The sequence below is a fragment of the Phalacrocorax carbo genome, chromosome 6 (assembly GCF_963921805.1).
Source record: "Phalacrocorax carbo chromosome 6, bPhaCar2.1, whole genome shotgun sequence".
Taxonomy (NCBI): domain Eukaryota; kingdom Metazoa; phylum Chordata; class Aves; order Suliformes; family Phalacrocoracidae; genus Phalacrocorax; species Phalacrocorax carbo.
Genome location: NC_087518.1, coordinates 62,010,138 through 62,031,596, shown reverse-complemented (window position 1 = coordinate 62,031,596; position 21,459 = coordinate 62,010,138).

Sequence of the window (21,459 nt, the reverse complement as noted above, 5' to 3'; positions counted from 1 at the left end):
AGAGCCCTCATTTCCAGCCTGCCTCTACCAAACGACACGTCAGATCTCCACTGCCTGGTCCCCGCCTTACCTCCGAGAAGCAGCCAGGCCGGGCTCAGGGAACGCTGCGCGCCCGGGTCTATAGGTGCGAACAAAGATCAGCTCACCTGAATCGCAGGGACTCGCCCGAGGAAGTTACAGCCTTGCTCTAGAATTACTAAGGATTCTTTTATTCTTATTTCTTTCCTTTTCCACATTTAATACTGGTCTGGAGCGTGGTATGAACAGCAAACAAGGGTTCCCTGGCCAAAAAGCTCTGAAAATGGTTGCTTTGAAAAATCTAACTGTTCCCAGGAGAAGGAGGTGACTTCTGCAGCTACCTAAGTGTTCTACATTATCAAAGACTACATTTTTGTTTCTGATTCAGAAAAAGGTCTGTTCACTAAAAGATAAAACTGTGAAAGGAACAGTGATTTGAACTGAGAAAAAAAACCACAACTTTTTTCCAAAACAAGATATTAAGTCATACCAGTCTCTTTTTTTAATTAAACCTTCATAAGATGTGATGTCAATAGACAGGCATTTTTATTTTTTTAAAAAATCTTTTATTCAAAGCTCCTGAACAATTCAAAATACATATATTGTGCTGTAGCTAAGGATTCTGAACACTACAGTACTGAGAGCTGAAGTAGTGAAACATTTTACAAGTTTATGCAGCCGTGAATAAAGCATTTCCTAATCCCATAGTTAATGGCAAGGCTGGAGGAACAGTGGGAAAGGGATGAGTATTCAACTCTGAATTATCATTAGGTAGGAATGATAATTTTTTTCCCAGGTTTCAACATTTGTTGAGCTCTATTCTGAATAGATAAAGCTTTTGGATTAGCCTGAAGATAGATAAATAAATAAATAAATGAGTAGATTTATTTCCCCTTGTTATATTCCACAGCAATTTCCAGCACACCTAGCAGAGCTGGGCTACATGAGGAAAATCTCTGCCTACCTCTCCAGAAGAGAAATATCAACAGCTTTAAGAACTGAGTCTAGTTAATCCAGGATTATTCTGTGATAAAATAATAATCAGAGAGCCCATCAGCATCTCCTTTCCTGCTGCTTTTTCACTGAGTTGATCCCTTCCCCGTAAGAAGCGAGGCCTTCTGAAATCAGTGAGGGTATTTCAGAAATGAAGTACGGTTCCCTATACTGTAAGGGTGGCAAAACTAGGCCTATTCCAAACAGGTCAGGACATATTGAGTGCACACCGTGGAAGCCACGTGTGGTAATCTTCAGTTGTCCCCACAAACTGCAGAAGTTTGTGTTGTGAAAGTGCTACCTTCGAGGGACTCACAAATCTTCCTTAGTGTGTATAGGACTCCGTTGCCTTTTGTGGGAGAACCTTCACTGTTAAAGGTGGCTTTATGAGTAAAATTGAAACAACATTTTATCTATGCTTTCGTTTCTCAGGACCAGACTTCACGTAAAGTAAGGAACAAGAAGGACCCCACAGGGTTTGTCATTGCGCAGACAGAACAAAAAGTTGGTCCTACCTCCGAGTTTATGGCCCTAGCTTTCTGCCACAAGTGAAGTAAGTAGACCTGCATACATGTAAAAAACACACATGAAACTGCAAAGGAAGCAAAATTAAAAGAAAGAATAGCGTGGGGCCAATTGTGGCTTAAGCACGACTGCAAACTGGAACCGTTTTGCTCGTTCTCTCAATAGGCAAACTGCAATTCACGTGCTGGCCTCATTCACAGAATCCCAGGTGGGAAGGGACCCCAGGGATCACCTAGTCCAACCTTTCTGGGAAGAGCCCAGCCTAGACAAGATGGCCCAGCGCCCTGTCCAGCCGACTCTTGAAGGTGCCCAACGTGGCCGCGTCAACCCCCTCCCTGGGGAGATTATTCCAACGGTGACTGCCCTCACTGTGAGAAACTTCCCTCTCGGAGCCTGTAACTCACCAGTACAATTTCCCATGGCATGCAAGCGATGTGCAGCAACTCAGAGAAAGCCTATTCTGCCCTGTCCCTACCACCTTAGGTGCTCAGATATGCTGAAGCAGGTCGCTCTGATGCCTGTTCATACCAAAGCCTGGCTATAGAAAGGACAAAACAGCCATCCACATCACTTAGTCAACAATCCCCTCCAAATTTGCAGGGACAAAACAGTTATTCTCCAAAAGCAATATATTCCTGTTAAAAAGTGATGAATAATTTTAAGGGTTTATTTGAGGGAGCTGGAAATAAAGGCTGAGGGCATTACTGCCTTGCAACTACTGCTGTTGACTTGCTATTGCCAAGAACATCGGCAAGGCCTCAGCTTCTCAGACATTTGTGTCTGCAAAAGACGACGAGAACAAGAATTTCTCATGTTCTTTTCTACTTCTCCTGTTTGCCTTGATAGCTTTATTTCATTATCTTAAAGCCAGCGTGCATTCATAAGGAGTGCATTACCACAAGTTTTTCCCATGTCTGCATTTAGTTACTCATTTTCCCATAAGAGGAGACATAAATAATTCTAGATATGGATTGGACTCAGTTCATGTACTAATCATGATATATATACATACTGAAGATTTCAAAAAAGGCTTTGCCGTTGCCAGTATCAACATAATCGATAAATAGATCCTCAGACATGAAAATACAACATTTACCTGAAGGAGAAGAAAAAAGTTTTTTCATCTTTCTATTGTCCTTTTAACATACTCAAATTAAACAGCTTTGAGAGAAGAAAAAAGAAAAGAATGCTCCAGATGTAACTGATGTTCCAGGCCAGCTAGTCACAATATGCTGTGTAAGTCCAGTTCCAGTCTTCCTTTTCTGCCCACCAAAAAAGCCTTTGGTTTCTGTAACCACATACTGCTGTTCAACTTGTTCTTGGATACATAAAATGGTGTCTTCATTAGTCAAAATTTGTTGAGAGCTACCAATTTCATCACCCAAAAATTCCCTACTTTAGGATTCAAGAAGAGAAAATTACTTCTACGAGCAATAAATTCTTTCAGAAAAAAAATGTAATTTTTGGAGAAGATGTTCTGGGAATACTGATGGAATCCTCTTATTAAATACAGATATATGTCTGCATTCACATTCAGCTAGATCCAGCTAGCTTGCCACAATGAATTATTTTAAAGGTCAAGGAGCAAGCACAGTTTCCATCTCCAGAAGTGAATAATTATTGAATAATCTTTTTGGATGTTGCCAGTATTAAATATCTTCAGATTTTGGCTCACATATCTTTGCCTTAATGTCTAAGGTGACAAGTAAATTCAGCTTGAAAGGCATATGAAATACTAGTGCCAGCAAATAAAGTCAGACGACTCAGCACATCCATCAACACCATGTACTGGTCCTCAAAATTGGATTAGGGATATTTTGTCCTTTAGGCTTCATACTATCCATTTCTAAGCAAAAGGAGTGAGAAACAAGACTATATTTCTCTGCCCAGGGATCTTTATTCTTCTGTGCTTTAAAAAGCTATTTCTTATTCACCCATTTCACAGAAGGTTATTATCAAGCATGTACTCTGGTGGTAACGGCCATGTCATATCCTTCAGCAGCAGCGAAAGGATTTTAAGCAACTGAGTGGCTCATGGGAATAGCAGGGATCCTGCCTCCATGCATTTGCAGTTAAAGGAGACAACACACAGGCACAGATATAATGAAAAACTCAACATTTGTCATTCAGTTTTGCTCTACATTTTGCACACATTTTATGTCTAGGTTATACTTATCAACCATTTTACGAATGCAATGTTTACTCTTCAAGATGGGCTGGGGGGAGTTTGGAGGTAAACAGTGCATTTCATGTAGGGGCTTAAAAATTAAGACCATGTGCAGTGAGGTCTAATTTGAGAGGTCTAACATTAGGAAAGGCAAATGGGATTTTATTTTAAATTAATACCATGCTTTTCTTTGGCTCTAAACCTTAAAGTTGCTTATAGGTATTAGTCAGGCTTTGGAGGGTGCTTAGCTTATACGGTGAGTACAGTTTTCCTTAGGGAGGTAAATACAATTGTAATGTAAACCGTAGGTCCAACAGCAAACTGAACGTGCCTGGGTCACTCCCATGACGCTCTAGAGACTGCAAAGAATATCCCCATTAATACACAGTAGTCATTCCACGGATTGACGTTTTCTGCTAAAGCAATCACTTCAACATGTAAAACTTTGCATTTGGACATAGGAAACATCCTGCCGCGGGTAAATTAGAAATTATTTTTACAGATTGGAAATATTTATTGTCAGCGTGCTACCTATCTGTGTAGATTTATTTCCCACCAGGATCAACATGGGATGCTAGATAAGGCCTGTGAAGGCAAATTATTGTTACAGAATTGAGTGCAAGAGTTCCATGTCTGAGTCTCTCTGTGCATTGGCTATCCAAACCGCTGACTACTACTTATTTTGGTTGCACTAAAGTATTGCCTCGATCAGAAATCTCTCAAATTTACTAAAATTAGTCTTTAAAACATTTAAAAATAGACAACTGTAATGTTTTTAATTCATTTACATAGTTAATATGAATGAATCTAACGAAGGAAAGCGTGATTTACCTAGATTACAATCAACAATATATCAGTTTCATCAGGAAGCGATAAACTCTTTATCTTGTACCTCAAAGCTGGTATTTTTTACAGAGGCAGAATGATCTCCAGTAGAACCTGGGAACCACCCTACCAACGTATATATCCCTCAGACACTATGCTAATCAAAGCATCTGAGTGTCAAGAAATGTGTCTCAAAACAGTTAAAACTTCTGTATAATTTAAACTCATCTTAGTCTGGATACTGTCTAATTTTGGGCTGGCAATATCATCGTACTCTGTTCAGGAACTGTGGGGTGCCTACCTCCAGTGAGACACAGGCTGGACAAAAGCCAATGGGAAATCTGAGTTTCACATCCTACTTTCACTTGAGATGAAACCCTGCCCCCTCTGGAAGTTAAGGGGAGTTTCACTCTTGACTTTAGTAGGAAGGATTTAATCTCTGCTAATAAAAGAAGACTTCTTTTTTGAGCTCCTTTTATTTTTCATCCTGTTGGCTGATACCTTTTCAAAAAGGAAATGAGATCCTTTCAGTCACGCTCCTTAGATCTGCAAAGCTCAGGGGGCTCCAATTAGAAGTAGAAAGAAATTTAAAAGCTGTATTTTGCCACTTAACCAAGGAAATCTATTTTGTACCAGGCACATAGAAAAGCACATTTAATTATGACAATGAATCTGCCAGCATGAAGGAAGTCAAAGTAGCACCATTAAAAAGTAAAATTCTCTGATACAGTACTGTTCAGTTGTGTGGGCTTTTAAGCCCTTATCTGCACTATTCACATTAGTTAACTACACCCTGTAGTAATTTATCGTGATTTGCCCTTTACAGGAAGGGAAAAAACCAATATTTATACTTGTTCTGCTCATTTACCTATTTGATTACTCTAATTGTGAAATCCAACAGACTTTCACTATTTAATGACTGACATCAAACACTGAAAAGCATTTAATGATTCTTTCTGCTAGAGCCCTTCTAAGTTATGAAAGGAACCAAGTTCCATGCCATTATTTAGTTACATCCTGCAAAGCTTCTTGGACTCTCTACAATCGCTTTATTCTCATAGACGGGATGAAGTCTCCGGCATGACTAGTCCAGACTCTGGATACACACTCTCCTGACTTTATAACAAATACTGGTCATCTGCCAGACTCAGCTTGTTAGGGCTTCATCTACACTGTAATTAGAATGGAAAAAGCTAGGATCTGCAAGCAGAGCATTTGCTACAGAAAAACAAACAAACAAAACTCAGAAGGTTGCCAATAAAGGCACTTAAAAGATACCGCAAGCTTTTAGGGGGAAAGCTCAGCTGAGGTGGAGTTCACAATATGAGAGGTTAAAAAGGAATCAAACATCTTGTTACCGCTTGCCAAGCGGCTCCATCTGTAACGTGCCTGTACCTGACAGATTGCTGTCCTCCCGGGAGCAAAAAGGCAATACAACCAATGTCAGTATTTACATTAAACAGGAAAAATAAAATCATGAGCCACCATGATGGACAGTGCAGGAAGACCAGAGACTGTGATGAGCAGAAGTACTAAGCGAAGTAAATTTTTGGGCATGATCACTAGCACAGTCCACTTCTCCCACATCCTCCTGGTACTAGTGTTCTTTACTTCTAATCGGGTCAGTTTTGTAAAGTCAAATGTCCAATGTATGGAAATAAATGTATGCAAAGCATGTTTTTGGCAGATTGCTTTCCCCCAGAATGATCCCTCCAGAGTTTTTGACGCCCACCGTTCACCTCTTCTTATCTGCTTTTACCGGTTTCTTTCTCTCTCTTCTATAAAAGCTCCTTCAACCATTTCGCCATAGAGAAGTCCAACGAATGTTGCGGTGATTTCTGAAGCGTGAGATAATTTATGTGAAATGTTTCATGTTGCTTAATGTAATTATTTTTTTTAATGAGAAAACCAGAGACTGGTGGGGGATGTTTTCTGCCAAGAGAGAAGCTGAATCCCTGGTGTAAGTTTTCCTGAGAAAAATAGTGGCCAGCTTAGACTCGGGCGTTAGATGAAAACAGATAACCTCTCAGGTAGAAAAATTTTAAAACCCTTCTACAGCTTCCTTTCCGAAACATTAATTGAGTAAAATAGGTCAAAACGGAAGAGCTGGAAATAAGCAGTGCTAAGTAGAGTGGCCAAGCATGCAATTTTCGGTATAGAATGTTGAACGGTTCCTTTTGCACTTCCCTCAGCAGTCGGATCTGGGCAAAGCATAACAGCCAAGTGTGCAGTGTTGGGACAAAGCAGAAATAATGAAGTGTTACAGCCCAACAGGGAATGTAGGTTAAGGATTTAAACAGGCAAAAAAAGCAAAATGGGAAGGGCTGATGCAGAACAGTCTGTCTGCCAGGAGACGGAGTAGTCGAGAGGGAAAGGCACCTGCAGTAGTCATGTCAGAAGAGGCTAGCCAGGCCTCCCGTCAGGACGGAGGCCAATCGTTTATTAGCATACTGAAATCAGATTTCGGTAAAGCCAAGCTAACAAATCTTGTTCACTGGATTGAACAGTGAATTTGAAAAACTCTGAAGCGATCTGGAAGAGAAAAAGACAATCTGGAGCTGTGGATGCCTCACAGGGGACTTTTAATGATGGCGCTGCAATAACGAAAAAACAATAAAATACATCAACGTCTGCTCTGTAAAACTGCAGAAGGGCTACTTATATCCTGAAAAAAGTAATGACCTAAGCTTATTCAAACACATATAATTATTATTATGCAGATCCAGTATAGGTTAATTAAAAGAATGAAAAACTATTTACAATATCGTCTATAAACATAGCAACATGAAGGGGTATGAAAATATTTTTCTTCGGATCGTTTAATCTGGGGAATTATTTCCTTTCTTCCTGTTAGAAATGTAACACTGAACTGAATGAAGCCCTGATGCGGAACTGAAAGCAAAGGAAGCAGGAAGGAAATTAAGGTCCCAAAGGTAAATGGGTGCGTATGGAGAGAAAAATGTAAGATTTCAATCTATACGCTTACTCTCCAGTCAACTAAAGAAAATGCAGCTATTTTTTCTCTACCTTTATTACCCTTACCCCAGCCCTAAGATTTTAACTGGGTTCCTGATAAGCACAAAAATGTTTGATGAGTTTGAAGAATGCATTGAAGAATCTGAAGTTATTGAAATTAGGCATTAAAAAGTCAGGTGCCTCTGCCTGAGAGTGGCGGCCGTTAAGTATACTAAAAAACATCACACAAAAGTTCAGGAATGAACAGAGAGGGCGGCATGCGAGAATGAGCGAGACTGCAAAATAAAGGAAGTGTGGTACTGCAAAATTCTCTTGCCTCGTTCCATGAGGGTAACGATCCAAAGTCGGAGGCCAGCGTCAGGTATTGGGCACCAGAGTGGCACTGGCTAAGCACATCATAAAATTGCCGCGCTCAGGCTTTAGGCAGCTCAGCTACCCGAGATCAGCATATTCTGCTGTGAAGTCCAGGAGGAAAAAAATGGTGTCTGCTGCAGAGGTAGCAAGAGGGCAGCCTGCCAGATTAACTTTTAGAAAAAGTGGGGAAAAATTAACAAGGCAACAAAAAAGCTATATATATTTGTATATGAAAGCTGGGACCTTGTAATGATATAACTAAAGTGCTTGGGACCTGTGAGCGTAGCTGTGTGCTAGAAAAATACTGTCTCGTTACACTAAAGCTGAGGATGGAATTGGTTCAGCTGGCTGCTGTAAGGGCATATCAAGAAACCACTTTTTTGTTATGGGCATTGCTTTCATAAGTTGGCCTGCCGCATCTGTATCTCGTCATACAGACATATAAGAGATCAATTACTCTAATTAGAAGGGTACCCTGTGATTAAAAGTTTAATAACAAAAAAGAATGGAAGTATCCAGCTCTTGCGAGCAGTCCAAGAGGTAGGCATTATTACAGAAGTAACTCAAACATTTTGCTACTCAACTGGAACATCAGAGGCGTGAGCCCTTTCTGTCCAACTTTTAGATCTTCCAAATAGCTTAGCGTACAGAAATTGTCTGCTTTTAACATTGTTTCCAGATGTACTCTTGGCCAGCTTTCTTCTTCCATTTGGACTGATCTGAATGACCTGAACCTTGGGAACACAATTATACTCTGGGATAAAAATGTTATTCTCTGTTAATAAAGAACAAAAGGTTGCAAGGCAAAGATATGTGGTGATTTAACATCTAAGCTGCTCCTCATCCCAGAATAAAGGGCAGCAGGAATTTTGATTACTCCACCCATGCTCAGATTTCTATGCACAAACACATTCCAAAATATTCAAAGGGTTAATTAGACTGCTTCCGATTCAGCCTAGCAGCAAGAAGTGTCCACTGAATCACAGGTTAGCATTTAAGTTCTTAACATACTGTATTTTCTTGCAGAAAAATAGACTAATTGGAAAAAATACAACTGAGGTAAATAAAGCTACAGACTTTGCATTTCAGCAGTGGTAATTAATCTCTCTGGTAGGGCAGGCAGGACATATTCATATTATTACTATGAGGACTATAACTCTACTATGACGCTAGTGTGTGTGACACATGCTGCTCTGTGGGCAGCACAATCAATATGCAACAGATCTGCCCGGAGTCTGCTTTCAGCCCACACCCAGAACTCTTTGGCCCAACAGCGACAGAGGCTGGAAATGGGCTGCAAGAGCCAGGGCAATTAAACATGGCCAGCTCCCAAGAGCTGCCATTCCCCAGAGCCCCACGACTGCCTCCTGGCCAGACTGCCTCCCCAGTAAAGCCAGACCTGCAGCCAGTACTTGACAGGAGGGGGCTGCTGGCTTCCCAGGAAAAAGCAGCACTATTAGTGTATCACAGATCCCAGGAATTATCCCACTGACCCACAAAGACTTCACAAGCTGGAGTTTAAGCAATATTGCTTTTGAATATTCAAATTCCAAGCAGCTGGATTCCATCTTCCAGTGAACCACTAAGCTAAGAAATCTATTGTTAGTTTGGTGGGAGAATATTTCTTTGGACCAAACGAACAAATGACTAGCCGGTTATAGTACGAGGAATTCTCTGCCGACCTCACGTCACATACCAGGTACATACCTTTCATCTAATCAAAAGTATGTTTCATCACTGTACAAGAAACTCTGTCGCTAGAGGGAAGAGTACAGTACCAACTGCTAACCAGTTCTGTGTCAGCCAGGCCAGCCCAATAAAGAAGTGGGCTGACAGTGCAGCACTGCTCATTTAGCAGCACCCCGAGCCTTACCCGCGTCTACTTTCATTATCGAGTTTATTTGTACCATTCATATTTCAGTTGCTATTTTATAACTACTTTTGTTTTAGGTCTTTACTGTATTATTTGGGCAATCTATTCCAAACAGAAGTCATTCAAGCTACACTACCTATGGATGAAATTAGTTCAAGCCACTTGGCGTATATGAGGAACAAAACGCTGAGAAAGGGCTTCATCCTGTTGGTGAACACCAGGCTCTTTTTCAGAGGGAGTGTTTACTGGGAAGAACCAGTCCCTGTTTGCACTGGAACCAGCAATCTTGCGGTGAGCTCAGAGGCCGTTTGACTCTCTTCTCTATAAGAATTGTTCTTATAAAACAAAATTTTGTCCTACTTTTGAAGCTGGGGTCTGTGGGTCTGTTCTTCATGGAAGAGCCATTCATGTGCAGCTCGCAGAAAATCGTAACTATTTAGATCACTGTCTGCAATTTCCAGCTTCCCTGACGTATGACTAAAGATTAATTCAGTGTTACGTAAACATCTAAAATGAACCTTCCTCAGCATTCACAAGTGGCATATTAAAATCTCTCGACACTTTAAATTTAAGGTGTGACACACTAGCTTTTTGCAAAATTAACTTGTAAAGGTACAGCATTATTTACTCTAAGTACATCCAATTTGGTTATTCAAACAATTGTCCTGCATATCACTGATTTTCATTTATTTGAACAGAAATGTTGCTCCTTCCAGTGGAAGGCCACTATGAGGTCAAATACATCTCACATCTCCTTTTAACAACTAATGTTTTCTTTTCCCTAAGGGCAAACATTAGCATTTGAACACCATAAAGCTGGTTTCCAAGCAGTATTACTGTTTAGCTCACCAGGGAAACGCACAGGATTTGCTTTTCCAAGCACTTGAAAAAAATTCAGATAATATAGCTGCTGAAAGTGAGCATCATTACTCAACTTTCTATTACAAATACAGGTTGCATTGCTCAGGTAGGATTTGAGAATAGCTTTCCCTCTTCATGTCTGATTTCTGCTCCGCAATTCTTTTTTCCTTCTTGAGAAGGTAAAGCTGAAAAAACATGAACCCTCCTGCCAGTGGGAATCTCTGTCCCTTCAAGAAAGAGGTCAGTGGTTTACAGCTGTGGAGTCAAGTATGGCTCTTCCAGCAATACTTCCTAAGTATTCTTTTTTTGTTGGTTGGTTGTTTTGGGGTTTGGGTTGTGGGTTTGTTTTTTTTTTTGCATGGGGAACAGTATTTTCAAAAGTCAAGAAAGCAACAGATGCATCACCGTAAGGAGCTGTACATACTAGGGACTACAGTCCTTGTCTCATTTTCTTGGTATCTACTAAGACAGCCTTTCACATCCACCACATCCCTGCCCCAGGAAAAGCTCACCAGGTGTTTGAGAGGGTATGATTTGTTCTAGCGCTGCACTTCAGACCAGACACAGAGACTGATGATACCGGGGGTGATGCATCAGGCAGCTTCCAGAGCATTTTACCTGGCTGTCTGAATTACTGTTGTCAAAAATAACAGCATAAAGGAGAAGCAGAGGGCAGTGCTTTAAGTTGATTGTTTCCTGCCCATGCAGCAAGGGTGCTTATTTTGGTTTGTCTTTAGAAATGAAATAGGCTGATACGTTCTCAGTAGGCGGGGAAGCAAACACACTAGACCAAAAAGTCAAAGTGAGTTGGATAAGCAAACAAAATATATCAAGGGAACTTAACTCCTTGGCAGTGGTACCATTGGATTCCAGTGGAGCTTGCGTCTGGAAAATTGGACTCCAGGGCCCAAAGGGATTATTTTTTCATATTTATTTTACTTTCCTGTTGCAGATTTGGAAGTTTGTGCCATTGGGTCTCTCACTCATTGTCCTTCTTCCTCTAAGAACAGGATAGCAAGTCAGGAAAAAAACCCCGAATTGTGTACTAATTACGCAGTAGGTTGGAAGACTTCCTTTCAACATGCTGCTATAAATAGGACAACAAGCAGAGCTATTGACATTAGTCACTATCAGAAAGGAAATTATTTCTGTGATTATTCCACATATACTCTTTTTTTAACATTGCATTTTAGATGCATAAAGTTACTACACTATATAATGAGTTAATAATTCTGTCGCGTTACTGTCACAAAATGTTATTTCACAGCATTTTAAGTCTACTTACAAACACTCCTAAAAAGAGAATGTGAGTACTTACATACAGTAAAGGCCATTTACTAACAAGGACCTGATAACAACGTCCTTCTGGGACACAGCCCATTGTTTTGGGAAACTAGCAATCTTAAATTCAAACTATAAATTACAATGACTGTTGGCATTCCATCAAAGTGAAGTCTTTGTTTGCAAGCACAGCTATTTTAGTTTTGTCTATCGGATTATCAGAAGAAACAAGCCCTGGATCCTCTGTGCAAAAGCTAATGGGAAGAAAGACGACAGCTTTCAGATTGACAACCATTAGAGAAGTATGCAAGCCTTGCAGTGTGCTTTTTCATCTTTTATTCGAATGTCTGGGTTTCTTAGGGCTTAAGTGAGTCACATGTTCAAAGTGGAGGTTTACTGCTGAAAATCTTTCCTAGTAATTTTATAGAATCATGGAATGGTTTGATTCGCAAGAGACCTTAAAGATCATCTAGTTCCAACTGCCCCCACCGTGGGCAAGAACACCTTCCACTAGACCAGGTTTTTAGTGTGCAAAAAGTAGCTCGAACCCCAAAACAAATGTTTCTCTCTAAGGACTTCATTAAGCTCATCAAATGCACAGGGAAAAATCTTAATTTACTTCATTATATCCTGAATGCAGCTCTGAATGAGTGCAAGCTAGCAGAAGAAAGCCAAATACTACTACCTCATAGTAAAAACAGTCAAAACAAAATCCTACAGATGACTCATGCATATTTGTATTGTTTTAACTAAAGTACGATTTTTAAGCTAAGTTCAGTGAAATTGGTCTTCTATTTGTAGACATGTCCTTCATCATTAAGAAGTATTTTAAGGCAACACACATTATTACATTATGCCAATCCTCTGTCACAGACACAATTCATTCTGATTTGACTGAAATTTTAATCAGCTGCCCAGAGAGCGAGTCCTTCACTGACGGCACCCAAACCCAGCTCTAGTGCCCAAGCTGCCATGGGAATTAGAATTGACATTATTGTTATAGCTCTGAATACAAATACAACACATTTTTATCTTGCACAGCTGAAAATGCCAGTTTTCTACTCCTTGAAAATTAACAGAGAATAATCTTATAATACAACTTCAAACTATATTTACATTTAAATGGGTAAAGTGCTACATATAGACGCAGATAAGCAACAACTTGAACTGAGCTGGGAGGCTTTCAGAACAGCAATTACACTAAAAATACAGAATGAACCTAAATCAAAGAGTTTGAGAAAGTTTTATTTGAAGACGTACCCTTTTTGGAGCATAGACAGGAATGTCAGATATAACAAAAAACGAAATCCTTCCATTCTACAGAAAGCAGGTAAAGACTGCGTCAGAAGGTCCTATCACACTCTGGGCACCCCACTCCATGTAAGATGTGTGGAGAGAATCCAGAAGGGAGAAAAATTACAAGCTTTTCAGGTGTGAAAAATGCTTGAAAGAACTAGATTTATTCTCTGAAGACTGAGGAAAAGGTGCAATAAAGCACACTCTAAAACATGCTGATAAAGCCAGGGAGTAAGTTGCTCTTCACATCCACAATAAGACCAGATAGCTCATTTTTAATCTGCAGCAAGGGAACTTTCTAGCTGTAAAGCCAACGACTGACAAAAAAGAAGATTGCATGGTACATTCACAACTTGTAGTTATCCTCCCTTGCGACAGAGACAAACTACAACGTTCTAGGTCCTTCAAGCCTTATTTGTCACAGGCCTCATAATAAAACAAGACTGGACTCAAACATGTGTGAGCCTTAGATAACCCATATAAATATAGCTGCATATACAGGTATGAACAGTATTATCCTGAACAGGAATCAACAATCACAAAGCTGGTGTATAGCTACTTCTTCACAGAATGTGACTTGCAACTCACCCCTAAGTCGGGCTTCATCAATTTAAGACAGAGTAAAACAAGCTCACAGTGCCTCAACACACTACAACACTATCACAGTAGCTGCTAACTTACCCCACACTTGAAATGTTACTCAGTAAGAAAAGTGAATTACTCCATTTTTAGGTCTATACTCCCTTAACTCTAGGGTAATAGGATAATTTAATTTGGAAGGGACCTCCAGAGATCATTTAGTCCAACCCTATGCACAAAACAAGTCTAATTAGATCAGGTTGCTCAAGGCTTTGTACAGCTGGGTCTTGGCTATCTCCAAAGACAGAGATCCCACCACCACTCTGGGCAGCATATCCCAGTGTTTAACGACCCTCAAGGTAAAAGTGTTTTGCTTAACATCTGACCAGGACTCCCTATGTTCCAACTTGTGCTCACTGCCTCTCATCCTATCACCGTGCACCTCTGAGAAGAGTCTAGCTCCGTCGTTTCTACATCTCAACAACCATAATCGAAACACATAAGCAGGAAGACAATGATCTCGAGTGCTAATCCAGTCCGTGGACTGAGACCACTAAAATTGCACCATTTCATTCTGTTAAGTGACAGAATATAAATAACTTTGCTGTTAAGTAAAGATATATCTGCTTTTATTCACACATTAGCATTATGTAGAAAGGGAATTTCACAGTACGTAGTTCCTCTTCTGAAAGCTTCTCCACTGACAGCCTTGTCCAATAGATTCACCCTTTCTCTTATTACGACCAGTTTTTTCAAGTCCTCCTGACAACTTGGGGCTAGACCTTTAACTATTATAGGGCTTTTTATGAATTTCACTTGCTTTTCTTACTTTGAGGGAGGTTACAGAACAGTATATGCATATATTCTTAAGCTTACCTTCAGGGCAGTCAACACCGAATATCAAGAGATGTGCAAAAAATCCATCATTACATTTAACAAAGCTCCTAATAAGATAGTTTTACTAGGCCCGTTATAAAGTTAGTGCAATAAAACCTGCAGATGCTTGATGAATTATTCATAAATGGGTATTTCAATGGGTCAGTATGACAAAGCTTGGTCTGCAGTAAGAATCATATGTTAAACTTTCCTGGGTTTTGCAAGTTTAATTTTTAAAAAAAGTATTGCTTTTAATACAATTGTTAGTCAATGTTACTCTAGCATTCTAGAAGCAACTGGATACTCTTTCACACACTAAATACATTTCTTTTTCTCTGCATTTGCCAGGTCTATTTGGGTACTGTTTATTATGATTTATTAGACCATACAATTATGGAATCCCTAAACACTCCATGAAAGATGCAATCCAACTTCCAGTCAGAGTCTGGCACGAAATTGGTAAAGTCTGGCAATTGTAAATCTAAGCTTTTATACTGCACAACCAGAGAATTTGTGAAACAAAATTCAGCTTTGTTTCCAAATCTCACATCTGAAACTTCTGCTTGATTATTTCAGATGATCATAATAAGCTTCCTGTGCATGCCTCTGTGGCTCATTACCAGAAGTTAGCAGGGCTCAGTTATATTGAAACATACCCAGCTTCTTCGCCTGGTTAACGTGTTTCACACCTCCTGCCCATGCACAAGCACAGCCTGGATGTTCTATAGCTGGTGACGTTCATGTCCGCCACTTGCCTGTCTCCAGCCATACTACAACTACACTGTGTCCAGCCCTACTGTAACTATGGGGGTCTTTTCTGCTTTGTCTCTGAATTCTTATCTTTCTATAGCCTAAAAAAGTAGAATCCTGTAGAGGTAAAAAATAAACATTTTGTAAAACACAGTGACTTCGCTGTCTGCCAACTTTATGGATGAATATACTCATTAGTAAAGAAAAATAAAAAGTTACGTCCTGATAAGAGTTTGTCGCTAACTTTATTCTGTACAAAATGCACTATAGTGCCATTCTAAAAGGGAAAGTAGATACTCTCCTGGGTTCTCACAGGTGGGAAATGACAGGCACACACCTGAAGGAACTAAATAACCTTCATTCCTGGAATTCTTAACTCTTTAATCATGTTCTAAAGAGAAAAATGAAGAACAGTCATCTGCTTTGTCTTCCTAAAGCATCTAGCTTAGTGCTTGTTGCAATGAGGTACGCTACAGTCTTAGAGGTACTTGAAATAGCCATGCAGTAAACTATGGAAATTGATTTTTAAGTACCAGATTTCGTTCATACATTTTTCTTTCAGTGATTTATTTAAAGCAGTTGAAAGATACAGCAGTGGTTTTGCAGTAATGAAAATTCCACTTCTTGTAGCACTTGTGTCTTGGCTCAGTAGTTGCTGATTTGCTCCAAAATATATTACATAATAAAATGGAATTTCCAGACAGAAGTCAGTACTTTACAGCTAGATATATATCAGGGGAAACCTCTTCTACACTTTGGCTGCTAATTATATGCTATTGGTTCCTGACAGAAATACTTTCGGGGTTACATTTATTTTTCGTTCCCAGGAAGACATTTAGAGATGACTCTATAGCATACTTCCATTTTATTTTCCACACAGTTGCTAATGCAAAAGCTATCTATCTCTTGCTGGGACAAAGTGAGAATTTATCATGAGCAAGTAAATTCAGACCCCAGAAGTCGTCTTTTTTTCTTTTTCCCCTAAAGTCGACAATTTGGGGTTAAACAGATGATTTCTGAGGAAGGCATAGATCAGAAGCAGTACGTTTAACAGCCAGGACAATTTAATAGTTGATGGTGGAGGAGGGAAGAATCACCATTTCTGAGGAAGCTGTTGTCGTAGCCAAACTTAAATATTGGATCCATAACAAATTCAAGATTATAAACAAACAATCCACAAAGAATTAGCAGAACTTAATTTAATCAAACTTTGTATATAGAAAGCATCTAAGAAATTCAGGGGAGGAAGTGCAGGAAAACCCCAATTTTATTTAATGCAAAAAAAGCAATTAAGTTTTCAACAAACAGTTGTACTGACCACAAAAAGTACTGCTCTATTTTCAAAATGTGTCCCGGTGGATAACCTAACAAGTAACATGGAAAAGCTTGAGCAAATTAGAATAATGTCAGCATAAAGCATTATGTGATAATCTAATTAACCATACGAAATATGAAGGTAAAAATATAGTAGCCTAAACATAGCCTAGGGAAATCACAGGTGTTCCAAACTGAGAGGAAGGCTGATTCATAACTTGGGGAATCAGAGCGCCATAACGCATATAAAACGCAAATAAATCCCCTAGAAAATGCATGGCAAAAGTTATCAAAAATGCAATCTATCATACATCAAAGTCTATAGACCTAAAATATTAGTTAAAAGAAAGTTAGCCATCAGGACTCCAATCTTCCACATCAACCTGTAACATTTTTAGGTTATATCTGCTGTTACACCTTGGTTGAAGAAGTCTAAGGAAGTGATAGGTTTATTTGGAAAAAAGCCCCTCTCAGACATCAAACTTAACAATAAAAATAAAAAGAAATTAATTTTAATTGAAATTGAAAATTTTCCACAGAAATTGAGACCCTTTGATTAAAAACTGTAACTGAATATAAATCAGTTTGTCAACGATAGCACGATTTACTTTTCTGTGAAGAACCTTCAAAAAATAAAAGTACTTTCTTCAACAGTAATACCACCGAAAGCTCTATTTGTTCCTACCAAAGAAAAATGCATTAAATGCAGAAGTTTCTCAGCAAACAGGCTGTGATTATTCACCAAAAAAAAGACAAAACAGCTGTCCTCTGCAATGATCCTGTTAGAAAGCCAATTAAATAAAAACGTAACACAAAGGCATCAAAGCCAATTTTATTACATTATGAAAATTAAACCTAAATGAAATGAAAGGATATTTTTAAAAAGGTGCTAATAATAAATTGTTCACAAGTTTTCATCAAGTAGTTACCTCTGTACAAATAGTAAAATAGTGAAAAACCTCAGCGATATGCACCTGTAGAAAGGAAGCCAAGATATCTACATCTCCAGCGGAAAAAAAACAGTGCTGGGTGGAAGGAAAATACGAATGTTAAAGTTTTAAGACACCTTGATTGATGACAGAACTTCACAAATGCTTCTGCCTCATGAATATTTGCAAGTCATGTACGAAATTTAGTATTGCAGCTTTCCCAGTATTTAAGAACAATTACGTTTTATGGGTTCAGTATTTGTATCAGGGCTCTTTTTACTTTATTAGATTTAAATGTAGAGGAAAAAATAGAAAGTATATCAGCAGCAATGATATCATTAGAATAACTGGTTTTCTTTGTTTACATTTTCTTCAGGAAAGGAATTTGTTGTTCCCTCTCCTATCATTTCAAGGTAAAAATAAATACATTGCCATAATCTTGCTTCAGCGTCTTTTTCCTAGACAAAACGCCTGAGAGATGTCTTTCAGGAGATCCCTCCTGCGCGAGAGAGAAGCCTGGCCCCGCACCCTCAGTTTACTAAGGGGACAAGACGCTGGAACCTGAAAGGTGAATAAATAACTCCTACATATATCTAGCCCACCCCCTTATATTTCTTCTCAGTAAATGCAGATAAATCAGACTATTTTAGTCAGGCCTTGTATAACAGCTGAGTTATAATATACTTTCAAAATTAATTTAGAAGGCAACTACGTACTCATCAATATGCATTCATCTCTATTTTCAACCATTAGTTTAAATTAAACCTCCAGCTCTTCTAAATACAGCAAGATTGGGTCAATCGCTATCTCTTGGACTAAGGTATTTCACCAAGTGAAAATAATCTCCCTCCTTTTACTTGTATTTGGTAAAGAAAAAAAGCTCCATCCTGTTTGTCTGAAATAATACCACTTGGAATGCCATATAAATCCCAGCCATAAGATGCAATATAATCGCATTTAATGTAATAAATACATCTCATTTCTAGGAGAGACTCATAAGTTACGTTTAATTTTTGTGGGGGTAAAAAGACACTAGTATTGCGATGCAGGGAGTAAAGAAATGGGGTAAAACTGGCAAAACATATTATCCAAGTGATCTCATACACAAATGAATCGGTTCTTGAATACTTTAGCTCTTTGTCTTCGCCCGTGTTAAGCCAGAACGACAGCGTTCCGGGCACGGCGGGCAGCACGGGCGCTGAGGCACGCCAGCAGCCAGGGTGGGGTGCGGGGACGGGGACAGATGGGGAGGCCAGGGGACACGGCCCCCCGCAGCCCAGGGCCCCGCTCACACGGCCCCACGGCCAGCCAGCCCCGGCCCACGCTGCGGCGCAGAGCCACAGCTCCAACACCACCGCCACCACCTCCCGAGCACTTCTCCTCTGGCAAGGAACTTCGGCACTGGGCATCTATTTCACTCTTCATTAAAAGGTGAATCTTTTTGAAGAAGAAATTTTAAAAGCACGGAATGGCTGTCTGTTGTTTTTTAAAGGCTCTAAAAAAAAAATCTGATTTTTTTCCAACCAATGCCAAAGGAAATAATTTGTCCTTCCCAGACTCCTTCCTTCAGACTTCTTACTCTATTCCACCCTTCAGTTAGCTCTCCAGATACCATCCTCACCACAGGCGACTCCTAGCTCTCCTGCCTCGCACTGTGACACTGATACCCACCATTTAATTAGGAGATCTAGCTACAGTGGGATGTTCACGGTGGCTTTGAAACAAATGAGGATATATTCTTGCTACCATTTCACACACACTAAGTTTACTTTTGCAACCCTTTCTTTAGGATTTTCCATAAACACAGAATACCTCGAGGTCTTTACATATGAAACTAAGGCATAATATTCTGAAAAACTCAATTTTCACTAATAATTAAACTTAACAGATCTACCAGCACTCTGTTTCTGGAAAGCTTCCCTTTTTATAACCAGAATCCTTAATCTCCTCTCCCCAAAAGTGTGAACCAAGTAAAAAGACTTTATTTTTAACCTATCCCAACTCAATCCCCCCTCACATCTGAGAAAGCTATCAAGCAGTCCACATGGCATTCCCTGAAAAAAGTGAACTTTAAACTTCTTTATGGGACCCAAATGTTTCATTCAAAACAGTACTAAAAATGAAAAAAACCCACAAATGTAGAGATTTTCCATACATGTTCCCAATCTCTCTTTTTCTCTCCTCTTCCACCACAAAGCCCCGCTGGAAGAGCAGTCGTGCTGACAACAGTGCACAGAATAATCAAAGCACGTATACACGGTGTTTGGTCACGAATTTAAAACCTAAACTGAGCAAGTGGCATCACATTTTGTGAAACCCCTGAACATCCCAGAAGGAAGAAGAGCCACCATTCCCTCCTAGGCCATTTTTATTTGCCTGTCCCCAGAGCCCTCTCCACAGACCTCCAGTCTACAGCTGGCATACCGTTCCTTTGGCAGAAGCAGCTACAGGCATTTCACAGATGTAGTGGAAAAAAAATTTTGCTTCCCTGTGAATGAGCCAGAGGTGATCTTACCAGTGGGTGAGGTAGAGGGAGCTACTGCTATAAGAAGAAACTCTCATTGCAACAGCTACTGCCTTACACACCTTCACATCCCCTACCTGCAGCAGCACGGAGCAGGGACGCCAGGACCCGAGGGAACGGCAGGGAGATGTGCCAGGGGAGGGTTAGGCTGGGCATTAGGAGAAGGTCCTTCCCCCAGAGGGTGGTGGAGCCCTGGAACAGGCTCCCCAGGGAGGCATCACGGCACCAGCCTGGCGATATTCCAGAAGCCCTTGGCCAAGGCCCTCAGAGACACGGTGTGAATTTGGGGTGTCCTGTGCAGGGACAGGAGTCCCTTGACGATCCTCATGGGTCCCTTCCAGCTCAGGGCATTCTGTGATTCTATGACGACTTTGCAGGAATCTCGACTAGACATGGGTGTTTTGTCATAGGCAGGTATCAACTTAGACCTCACCTGAAATCAGTCCTCACCTCTGTGTTATCTCTGGCACTTAAACTAGCTGGATGTTACAAGGGGAGTCAACATAAGCTCCAATCACCGGGCAAAAATGAGGACACAAAAGGAGCAAAGGAATAGGGCTTTAAGAATATTTTCAAGGCAGTTACAAAATCATCACCAGGCTAACATATTCAGCTAAATTATTTCCTTGGTAAAATACAGGCTTGGAACAAACAGAACTCATGATAGGTTTTGAGATTCCAGGGCTAGAAGGCCAAATGGCCCACAGAGCGAGCTGTAACTATAAATGGGGGAACAAGGAAAATTGCTATCTGTGGGAAAAGGAAGAAAATCTACTAGATATTGAAGGAGAGGCAAAAATACAACCTCTCCTTATTTTCTAATTTAAGAAACAATAAGATCGGGCATCTAAGAACGTGTAACTGAAGACATTCACACATGACTCCATAGTTTTTCCCCCAACAGTACACAAAGCCGCCTCCTGAGTGAGTAGTAAGATCTTTCTTGAACCTGAGTAATTGACTTTTGGTAGGTCTGATTTTAAAATAGAAGTTGAACTTCCTTAAGATTCCAACAGAAGATATCTGTTGATCTTTACACCTAAGTGTTGTGGGCTTCGTCTAAATTCTTGGAAGAACCTACTTTACTTGTTTCATTTCCTTGGTAGCACAGACTATTTCCTCATTTGCAGAGATTTGTTTATCTTTCCACCCAAGCGAGTTGTCATATTTCTAGAGAACTTTTGGATTTCTTATGTTGTAAATGACACATCAGAGCCAAGGGTTTAGATAAACAGTTCACGTTGGTGTACATATGAGCAGTGTCCTAACAAATTTAAGAATATTTTGTCTTCAGGGATTGATTCCTCAAACAATATTC